Consider the following 12043-nt stretch of genomic DNA (forward strand, 5'->3'; position numbering starts at 1 on the left):
AACCCCAGTATCAATACGTGCCTCAGGGTTATCAACCTCAAGGTCAGTACTCGAACCAAGGTTTCCAACCACCTTCCGGTCAATCATATGTTCAGGGAACTGGAAATGTACCTCTGAATTATCAACCGTACCCTCAACCCGGTTATGGTCCTCAATATTCTCAACCTATTATGGGTCCGTACCCCGGAATGAACTTAGTGTGGGATCCATCTCAAACTCAACAGGTCTTGCAACCGAATGTACAGTTGTCATCTCAAACTGGACAACCCTTAGTTTCTGGTTCACCCCAGCAACCTATCCAATCTACTATTCAAACTTCTGTACCTTCTGTAGTTTCTCAGCCTGGGCTTAGTACGCCTCATACTCCGCCTCAAACGGCTGCTGCAACTGCTGCAACATCTGTCCAATCTACCCCACCTACTTCTGGAGTATTGACAGCTCCGGTTTCTACTGTTCTTGTATCAACTCCTCAGACATCTTTACCTCAGTCTGAATCCACAATTCAAACTTCGGTTCAAATGCCTGTAGGACAACCTGGTTCAAGTACGGTTATCACAAGTCAACCTCAATTTACTTATCAACCGTACCAGGGACAGTACCAATTCGGTCCTACTGTACAGCAGCCAGTCTATCAGTATCAACTGTACCCTGGGTATACATATCAACAACCTCAACAACCCCAGTACGGTCCGGTTAATCCTGGTTTTCTGGGAGGATATAATATCCCAAATAAAATTCCAATTCCTAGTTATCCTGGATATCCTCCTCTTGGGGCTGGTCTCATGACCCAGAGTTTTAGGGACTCTACTCGCCAGTTACCATTTATCGCAACTTTGGACTTGCCTGACTTGTCGCGCCTTACGAACGATCCAATTAATTATCTTCCGTTTTGGGCGCCAATGCCGAATAAGTTGCCTAGTGATATTCCTAAGTTTGAACGAAAATCAGGAGAGGACTCGTCGAACCATGTGATGACTTATCAGCTCTGGTGTGCGTCTAACTCCATTTCAGATGATTCAATCCGTTTAAGGCTTTTCCAGTGCACTCTAATTGGTCTTGCGGCCAAGTGGTACATTGAGTTACCGCGAGCCACTTTTTATAATTTTAGTCAGTTAGCTACTTCATTTTTAACTCATTTTCAGTTGCCAGTCAGATATGACAATGGCACGAAATTATTAACTTCGTTAAAGCAGTCTACGTCCACTTACATTTTAGATCACATTCATGAATGGAGACGTCGACGGCGTTTAGTGAAAGTTTTATTCTGGATCAGATCTTAGCTGAATGGTTTGTAAAATCTTTACTGCCGAAGATCATTGAGGATGTAGCTAAGGCCAGAGTCGTTACTGAGGAGCAAGTAATTTCTCAAGCACAATACCTTGGCTTAGTTTATACGTAGTCAGGTACGTTACACGAGAAAATCCATGATCTTCCTATGCAAAATCAAATCGCTGCAGCTCCTTCAGGGTCTCATGCCGCTGATGGTATGATTGGTACAGTTAATACCAAAAGTAAGAAAAAGTCTTCCAAGAATTCTTCTCCTATCATAACCTTGCCAGATTCCCCAACAAGAGATTCTTCCATGGAAATTTCCGCCGATATTCATGATGTAGAGTCATCTACAGCCAAATCAAAATCCGGTGGTAAGAAGAAAGGGAAGAAGAAAAATAAAACAGATAAAAATTCGAAAGAGAAACCAGAAAAAGCGGAATCAAATGATGAGAAACGCAAACCTTGTTATCCTTGTCTCATTTGTGACGAAGAGCATTTTACAAGAGACTGCCCTCATCGTGTAGAGGTTGCGAAGATTGTCAAAGGTTCCCAAATGCCTACTGTTTTGAAGGATCCTTTTCCAAGTCAAGACAGTAAGATGATAGGTTCTTCCTCAAATGCCAACGAAGAACCCATACTGATGATGTCCCATGTTAGGATTACGACTCGATCGCATGATTATGGTAGTAAAAGACCTGTTGATGGTAAAGAAGCAAAATCTTCTCATTCTAACCCATCAACCTCAGCTCCCGGTTCCGATCCACTACAGATCGAGAAACCTAATCCAGACTTAGTAATCAAACCGCCCGCCAAGGGTATACTTCGAAAGTCAGCTTTCAATCCACATGCGAGAGCAGCTCAGAACTATAACATTGTTGAATATTTAGCTGTTTCACCTTCAGCAATGTCGGCTTTGGAAGTGCTGCAATCATGTCCAGCACATCGTAAATTACTATTGTCGATTATAGGAGCTGTTGACGTTCAGGACTCGAACCTTATAATTTTCGATCTAGAAAATAGTACACCGCGCTTACCTCATCAAATGGCTTTCCAGATCCCAGTGTTAGTAAAAAACAGACCTATTTATAGGACTGTGATTGATGAGGGAGCCTCAACGTGTATTATGTCGATACAGTGTTGGAGATTGCTTGGTTCTCCTTCGCTAAATCAATCCCCGATGATTCTAAAGGCCTTTGATGGCCGTGGGTTTCATCCTTTCGGCATTCTACAGGATTTACCTATAGGGGTAGAAGGCAAAACTGTTAATTTAGGTGGGTGATGCCCCTCTAGATTACAACCTTCTCTTGGGTCGTAGTTGGTCTTACGCTATGACAGCTGTCGTTTCATCGGTCTTCCGGCTTATAAAGTTTCCTCATAATGGAAAGATCGTAACTATAGACCAGCTAACTTACTTTTCATCCGACCTAGCCTCTTATGAAAGTATTCAACATGTCGGCAAAACGACTATCCCGTATAAGGATGTTGGAGTAGGACTAGTTAAAGATGCTGGATTACTGGGAACTTTTCCTTTTCCTCCTATCAACGCATCGTCTTCTACTGCAGCCATTCATATGATTTCATCAGACAACATTGTTTATGATGATCCTTGGATCGTACCTTCCGAATCTGAGATAGACTCATTTGGTGATGTTATGCCTTTGAGTCCATATGAAATTGCGTATCAGGCCATGCAGTTGTTTTCCGAACCATCTTCAACCAAAATTGACTTAATGAGTGTGGTCCATGAAGATTCACTTTCAATATCAAACTCGGATTCAACAACGTTTTCCAAACTTGTTCACAAAGATGAGCAAATTCGTGAAATCCTATGTGTCAATGATTTACCATGGGAAGATCTTCATCATAGATCTTCGTTTTTACCCGAGAGTGATCGTTTTGAAAATGATTTTTCATCAATTTTTACGACTTAATATGTCAAGGAACCTCAGAATCCAATGAAAAATCTTGATTCAGAGTTAAATTTGGGAAACATTTATCGAACTATTCCTATTAATATTTCGGTTAAGCCTGGAATTGTTGAAAACATTCATATAGGTGCCTCTTGTTCGGAAGATGAAATTCAAACATATAAGGCCCTATTTCAAGAATTCCACGACGTGTTTGCCTAGTCATATGAGTAAATGCCAGGAATCGACCCCGCAATTGTTGTTCATGAAATCAAAACTTACCCGGACGCTAAACCCGTCTGGCAACGTTTGCGTTGGATCCACCCACGAAAAGTTGCTGCTATTAAAGCAGAAGAAAAATTACTCAAAGCAAGTTTCATTTATCCGATTCCGTTAACGGATTGGGTATCGAATATTGTTCCTGTTAACAAAAAGCAAGGGACAATAAGAATATGTATCGATTATTGGGACATTAATCGAGCCTGTCCAAAAGACAATTACCCAACTCCCTATATCGATCAAATCATTGATGATTGTGCCGGTAGCGAAATATTCTCCTTCATGGATGGTTTTTCCGGATACAATCAAATCAATATTCTACCTGCTGATCAACCAAAAACGGCTTTCATTTGTCCATGGGGGACATTTGCTTATTGTAAATTACCTTTTGGGCTCAAGAACGTCGGGGCAACTTTTCAAAGGGCCATGTCTTATGCATTTCATGACATCAAGCACATTGTGCAACCCTATCTCGATGATTTGCCTGCTCATTCATTACATTGAGCTGATCATCTCATCCATTTACGAGCAATCTTTATGAGATGTAGGCATTATCGGATTAGGTTGAATCCACACAAGTGTGTTTTCTGTATAGAAGTGGGTCAGTTACTGGGGTTTGTTGTTTCAAAAGCTGGCATTCGCGTCGATCCCTCGAAGGTTGAAGCTATTGTCAAATTGCCTCCTCCTTCGAGTCTTCGCCAACTCCAAAGTTTGCGAGGGAAAGCAAACTTTTTACGTCGATTCATTCCTAACTACGCCGAGATTACAAAGGGTTTTACCCAGTTGTTGAAACAAAATACTCCATTCTTTTGGGATGAGATAGCTAAGAAATCTTTTGATGCACTAAAACACGTGTTGACCCATGCACCGTTATTGCATCCTCCCAACTACAACCAGGACTACTTCTTGTATCTCGCTGCCTCACATTCCACCATTGGAATGGTGTTAGTTCAGGAAGATGAATTCGGTACTGAACATGTGATATATTACCTTAGTCGAAATTTAAATCCAACTGAGCTAAAATACTCACATGTGGAGAAATTGGCATTGGCAGCTGTTCAAGCTGTCCAACGTTTTCGTCATTACATTTTACTACGTAAAACTACAGTAATTTCTAATTGCAACCCTATGATCTATATTTTGACCAAGCAATTGCTAGGGGGAAAGTACTCCAAATGGATTGTGATCTTGCAGGAGTTCGACTTGGAATTTGAAAAGTCTAAGTCGAAGAAATCTTTAGTCTTTGCGGAGTTAATGTGTGACTTCCCGCGTGCTGACACGGAAACTGTGGTGGAGGAGCCCATTGCGGACGAATCCTTGTTTCTAATAAGCACTTTAGATCCGTGGTATGGGGATATCATCGTTTATCTCCAGACCCAATCCTTTCGGCCAGAAATATCAACGTCAGAACGTCGAAAAATACGATTCCAGTCCCAACAATTCAGAATTATTGGAGATACTCTTTATCGTCGTGGGGCAGACTCTATTTTTCGACGTTGTTTAACTCATGAGGAGGCTGAAAGGGTTCTAAATAACTGTCACTCTGGAGCGTGTGGCGGTCATATGTATGGGTATGCCACAACCGAAAAGATATTACACGCTGGCTACTTCTGGCCGTCTTTGTTTAAAGATTGTATTAACGCGGTCCGAAAATACCACAACTGCCAAATTTTTGATCGAAAGATGCGTGCTCCACCTGTTCCTCTCCACCCTATAATTGCCGTCGGTCCGTTTGCAAAATGGGGTATCGATTTTATTACATGTAACCCTCACTCGGCCGGGGGGCATGCGTATATCATCCTTGTGGTAGATTATTTTACCAAGTGGGTCGAGGCAATGCCTACATTTGAGTCAGATGGCAAAACAGCTGCGATTTTTGTATTCAATCATATAATTTCTAGGTTTGGTGTTCCACAAGTGATTATCACTGATCATGGGCGTCATTTTCGAAACGTTATGATGACTGAACTTACAGGCCAGCTTGGCTTGCGTCACTATAGTTCAACTCCTTATTATCCACAATCTAATGGTCTGGTTGAAGCCATCAACAAAGTTCTAGTCATCATGATCCGATGAATCATTGGGATTCATCGGTCGAATTAGCATAACATGCTATTTTCAGCGCTTTGGGTGTATCGAACCTCAGTAAAAACGTCAACAGGGTTCACTCCTTTCCAACTAGTTTATGGTTTGAAAGTTGTGTTACCCATTGAATGCGAAATCCCGTCATTGCAAATGGCCATCGAGTTACTTCCAGCCACTTCCGAAGAGGAAAAATGTTTGTTATACTTGGCTCAGCTAGATGAGAATCGACGTGATGCTCCTTTGGCGATCGAAACTCATGCAAAACGTATTAAAGCTCAGTATGATCGAAATGTGACCCCTCGAAATTTTTCGGAAGGAGACCTAGTCTTATTGCACGATCAAGCTAATGATAAATTAGGCGCTGGAAAATTCGTTCCTATGTGGCATGGTCCCTATGTTGTTAAGCGAAAGCTAGCAAAAGGGGTCTATGAATTGGTATACTTTGACGGGGACTCTTTAGGTAAACCCAGAAACGGTCTTTACCTGAAGAGGTATTATGCTTAAAAATGGGTGTGGATATTTTTAGTTAGGTTAGTTTTCTTTCTAGCTGGTGTGTTTTAGTTTAAAAAGTGTGCTTAGCTTAGAGATTGTTTTTCGTCATTATTCCTGTTTATCTTGGTTTTACTCTTGATATTGCAGATGTCGATGCCTCTCCAAACATACATTGGTTTTGATGATGGTGCTTGTCGTAATACATGAAACATTTCTTCTGCAACTTGGGTTATCTATTCGCCCTTTGACGAGTTGATATCTATGCATGGGGTAAGCCTCAGTCAAACAATGAACAACATTGCATAGTATAGTGCAGTGATTGAGTTATTATCTGAATCTATTTCATTTGGGATTCGGAGTTTGATAGTAAGGTTAGATTCTGAACTCATTGTATTACAGCTTAATAGAGTATATGCCATTAGAAATCCAATGTTATTGAGATTATTTTTGAGAGTGCGTCTCTTGGAACGTGAATTTGATTATATTGAATATCAGCATATTCCAAGATCTTTAAATACATTAGCAGATGTGATTGCTTCTCGAATGTTAAGTAGACATTTGCAATATCATACAAATAAATTTAAAAACATTCCATAACATGTTTTACAAGATAAGCTAGTAATAGTGATATAATATAATATAGGAGTGTGTCAAAATATACATCGTCCTCGATCATAGGTTGAAAAACACCTTATGATCGGCAAAAATGATAAGTACAAAAAGCAAAAAATGTCATATGTGTCTACAATAGGTGATCATCCTATCACTGGTGATGATATCGATAAGAAACCACTGTACGGGCCACCTTACAAAGGAACCTCCTAAAAGGTCCTGGGACCCCAATCAAATAGCACTGTAGTCGACGAGGAATGTCATCTATGCTGGTCTCCGGAATGTCTCCTGTCAAACACTCTAGATGGCTCTCCAATTTGGCCAAGGTCTCTGCTGATTCGTCCTGTGGGGTTGGTGCCGCTACAGCTGGTTGTTTCCTTTCGTAAGGCCGGAGAGCGGCTTGTCGCTGTGGACCCACATCTGCATTTGAAACTTTTACTATCAATTTTGGGACGAGATAAAAACAAAAAAATTTAAATTAGGAAAATGTTTAAAATGATTTTACCTGAGTCATCCCATTGCTCTCCTGGTGGAAGAGCCATGTCTGGGTCACCGTGAAAATCTACCCCAGCGTAAGGAAAGTCCTGAATAGCAAAAACCTGGTTTTCCAACCAATGGAAATACTCAGGTTTGAATCGAACGACCTCTGTCCCCTCATCAGGATGACGGGCCATAACTGCAACCCATCGCATCAGTTTGGGATCTCGAGGAAGTCCAACTCCAACAGTGAGGTGCTGTGGGACCAACATTGGGACCCTCTCCAGACCAAAGCTCACAACTAAAGCACCATATCCAAAGGTCTTCAGTTGTCCATTCTTGGCTCTGGTCAGTTGGCCTTTTACATTAGCCAACACAGCATCGCACCAGTTGAAGATGGTGCCTCGAAAGCAGTCAACTGCCATCCGCATCTGGGATCCAGTGGCTATATGTAGTGCGGCGCTCCCACAGAGCCTGGTAACAGTAAACGCGATCACCATGAGTTCAGGACGGGATATGGTTTTGATGTCTATCCCTTTGTCTCTAGTCTGGTTGTTGCAAAACTCTAGCCAGAGGCAATCGACACACTGGCCACCTGGCCTGGTCCCGAATAGAGTCAAGTGTTCACCTCTCTTAGGCAAACCAGTCAAAAAGTATATGTCTGCCAGCTCCATTTCGAGCTGGTGACCACCAATGAAGAAGCACTGGTCCTGTATGCTCCACCTGTCTACCAGCCACTGCAAGAAGTCCACCTGGGCCCTCATGCCAGGTATGGCCCAGAATTTGTACAATCCGCATGCCTTCAATGCATCGATCGAAGGTTGGTGATTTATCACGGCAAGATCTATGTCCTCATGCTCCCATTCTTGCCAATCAAGCATGATATATACTCTACATCCAACAAAAAGGCGAATTAGAATACAAAAAATTGAAATTTTTGGGTGAATTTTGAGAAATTTAGGGTTAAAAACCCTTGCTGCGGGGACCACACCCTCTCTGTTAGAGACAGTGCGTGGGTTCGCACCTTGTCTTCACTACAGGTGAGGATCCCTGACTTTTTCCCCATTGAGAAAAAGTCGGGGTCCGCAGGCTACCTGTGTTCTACCTGTGGGCCCCCGCGCGTGGGTTTCTAGCTTAAAAATCCTCTAAAAGATGAAATAAAACCCTAAAAAACAATTTGAAACGGATGAAATTGAAGAGTAGGATGATGTGGATTACCTAGAAGAGACGGCACTCAATTCCGATGGATGGATTTTCCGCAATCTTCACGGGAAGTTTCTGACCAACTCACCCAAATCTCAAACGGTAAAAATGAATTGACGAAAGCCCTTTTTATAAGTTTTTGAGTAAATAAATTGTTAACTTGTTTATGTTTCACTTTAGACAGGTAACTTTTGCATCATTTTTATCAATTTCAAACAGGTATGAGTAATGTTTGAGTTTTTGTTCAGGATAACAGATTTTTCAGGCGAAATCGGCCATTTTCGACGAAAAACATTAGAGTCACCTTTAAGCTCTTTTCTGACTCCTAAAACATGAAAATATCGCTGAGTTTTTCTTTTTAAACTCGTTAAAACGGAACTAAAAATACAGTCCACTTACAGCTCTTTTTCTGACCGTAAAAACATGAAAATATTGCCGGATTTTTGTCGTTTCAAATTCGATATTGGTTATAAAACGACATGTCATTGATCGCTTTTTTACTTTTTCGGATCAGAGGCACTAATTACGAAAAGTACTCCTTGGTCGTAATGATCAAGCGGTTCTCTCAAGTATTATTTTATACTTTTTCGGGCTTGGGAGACACAAATTTATGAAAAAGGTCAACTCTGGAGTCTTCTTAAGTTTTTTCAGACTCTCTAAAATTGAAAAACGCCGAGTTTCTCCTATACTGGACTCGTTAAAATTTAACAGTAAAGGACCTGTTCAATTACAAACAGGAACGAACCACTCCTTCTTAGGGTTCAAATTTAAACTAAGTTGGACTCATTCGAAGGATGAGCTTATAATCAAGCAAATGTTAGCCTCCTCAAGCTTGTCAAAAATAAAGAGGTACTTGCCAGAAATGGTGGGGGAAAAGAGAGAAAAATGAGCCTGTTTGTCATAATTTGTAACCAATCTTGAACACGACACTTTTATTCACCTGGGTTGGGAAATCCTTTGCCTAACAGTTGATCAAACCACATTGAAAGTCTTCAGCCGGTTTTTGGGTATTAACTTTGGGTCAATTGTCGCCAAACCATCTGCTGTGTTGTTATGTGTTCAAGAGGTCAATTCAAATAAGCCATTCACCTGCAAAATATCTTTCATCCATCTTGACCATCCCTAAGTCAGTCCTTGCAACTAAATTTCTTCAAACTTGATCTATGATTTCGTGTTGTGGGCTTGCCTACGACGGATCGCTTTCTATCGACTTCAGCTCATTATCTAGAAAGATGATCTAGGAATCGTCAGTACCTTGGGATCTGCTACCTTAATGGTAGGTTTCTCGCCTTCGACGACAGGTTGCATCATTGACCTTCGATCAAAGGATTCTGTGACATGTTCAACATCAACACATCTATTCACATCTCATGGATTGTACTGAGTACTTTGAGAGCCATTGACATTACTGGTGGTTTCCCTCACACTTGTTAACATTTTACATCATTGACTGGTAATCAAGTGGTTTCTACCATGTTCGACTTCAACACATTCATTCGCATGGATAGAATCGTACTGTTTCAGGAAGTAGAAATGAAGACCCTGGATCTAGTTTCCGTCATCCAGGCTGCGAGGAATTTTGTATTCATTATACTGTGGACTATTCATAAAACGATGGTTGCGTCCATACTGTGTCTACATGTGTCTATACTTGTGATGTATTACAAGATCATTCCTATATCAGAGCAGTAGTTAGTTTTCTAGTCAGTTTTGATCTGAGTATGGGAATGCCTACCTCAGTGATGATATGATTTCATATATATATTTTGCATTGAATGTTTTTAAAGGTTCCAACCGGGCTCTCCACAAGATGATCCTTGAAATGATAAAGTACTTCACTCTTCCTAGATGAAAAATGAAATCCTCATCTACTACAGACTTCACACTTTAGGGGAAATCTGTTACACAAAAATATCGTCACCATGACTATTTGCAGTCAGTATGGGTCTATCATCACTTATACTGTCCTCTTGAGCAAGTCTCAGATCTCAGCTCTTCATGTCAAGCTTTGAAAATGAGAGAAAGACATTAAAAATCAACAAAGCTATGGTTCCGCACTTTCTCTCACTGTTCCCTGCAGTCCTGCACCCCTGTTCACATTACTTGCGCACCTGCCCTCTCTGTCTCTAAAGGAGTGGGTGCGGACCCCTATGAAAGTAAAAAAGGCGCAAGTTTATTCTAAAAAACTCACTTTGGGTTAATTCTAGATGATTCTAGAAGGAATTTTGACATGGATTCTTCGCTCTTAGGTGGTTCATGCATCCCAAAAGAGAAGGAGCTAATCCTTTGATGAGAGGAGCTATCCCTTTGAAGGAGGGCTTTATCCCTTTAAAGGAGGACCTAATAACTTCCCTCCATTGCACTATAAATTAAGGCATTGGGCTGGTTGCTAGGGAGGTTAGAAGCTGAACATTTTTTAGGGTAAATGCTGGTGGAATTGAGACTTCCTAGTTAAGCTTGAGAGGAGAGATCACATACCTTTTGGCTTCATTGGGAAGAGAGTGAAACTTGTCAAAGTAGAGGAGACTTCTTGTTGGACCCTGGGAGGAGCTTGTACAACATCAAGGCACAGGTTGTAAAGTTCTTCTTTGATTTGAATTAATACAATCAGATTCATTTTTCTCAACAAATTGTCTTATGTCATTTGTTTCATGAATTCCTTGATCATCATGATAAGTATGCTTTATGATATTGGTTTTTCAGGTGCTATTTAATTTGTTTGATTGATTGTGTTTGCATATTCGCTACAAGGGAGCTCATTTGGATCAAAGGAGCGAAGCTTCCACCAACTTGCATTGGACCCAAGGTAGGCCTAAAACACTTGTTTGCCTTTGTTTATAAATTGCATATTTAGAGAAAGATAGTTTTTGATTGGCTTGCTTGTCACTAGATATCGTTAGATTCTAGGAAGGTCAATCTTGTCTGCAATATTGACTCAGTCTGTGTGACACTTGGGAACCACGGATGAAGGAACACCTATTGGTTCAATCAAACTGAGCAAACACAAGCCTTGTCAATGCTGGTCAAACTTGACCTGTCATTCAGGAATCCCTAGTAAAAAGGGGTAGATTTCTTATTTTGTTGGATTTTTCCTGATTTTGTGAACTAGACTCGATGGGTTTGACCTGTATGGATAAATTAGGATGGATAAGGCTGTTAGAGCCATTATAACAATTTTTTTTTTTATGATTTTCCTATTTAAACACAGTTTATGAACCATTCAAGTGTGTAATTGTATTGAGACTATTGGAGGCTTTTGAGATAATTTGAAGAATCATTTCTATTGTTCTATTTGTTGTTCATGTTGTGGATGCTTTATTAAGTTAGTTGTAGGTGAATAGTTCTTCAGGTGTACAAGGCAAGGTTGGAGGGCCCCCATACCAAGCTAAGTACAATTTGGTTAAATTTTGTATAAATTGGCATAATTTTGATTAGTATTTCTTGTTTCAGTTTTATGATTCAGTTACTTAGATGTGTTATGATTTTTGTATGGTTTTGGATGATTTTAGTTTAAAATATAATTTTTGTACGAAAGGACAACCAAGAATTTAAGTTAAATTCTCTTTCTATCAAGTTATGAATCACAACTAAAAATTATCCTTTTGCATTTCTTGAATTGTTTTTTGAATTCTAGTTTATGATTTGATGCAATGGTAATGTTGTTGGAGTAGAATTGTGAGGAAGGACAACCAGGACCTCCTAAGTTAGGAGCCTCT

This window comes from Pinus tabuliformis, chromosome 4_1, assembly GCF_031772625.1.
Source record: "Pinus tabuliformis cultivar Carrire ecotype Pingquan chromosome 4_1, CPIR1, whole genome shotgun sequence".
In the NCBI taxonomy this organism is placed as follows: Eukaryota; Viridiplantae; Streptophyta; class Pinopsida; order Pinales; family Pinaceae; genus Pinus; species Pinus tabuliformis.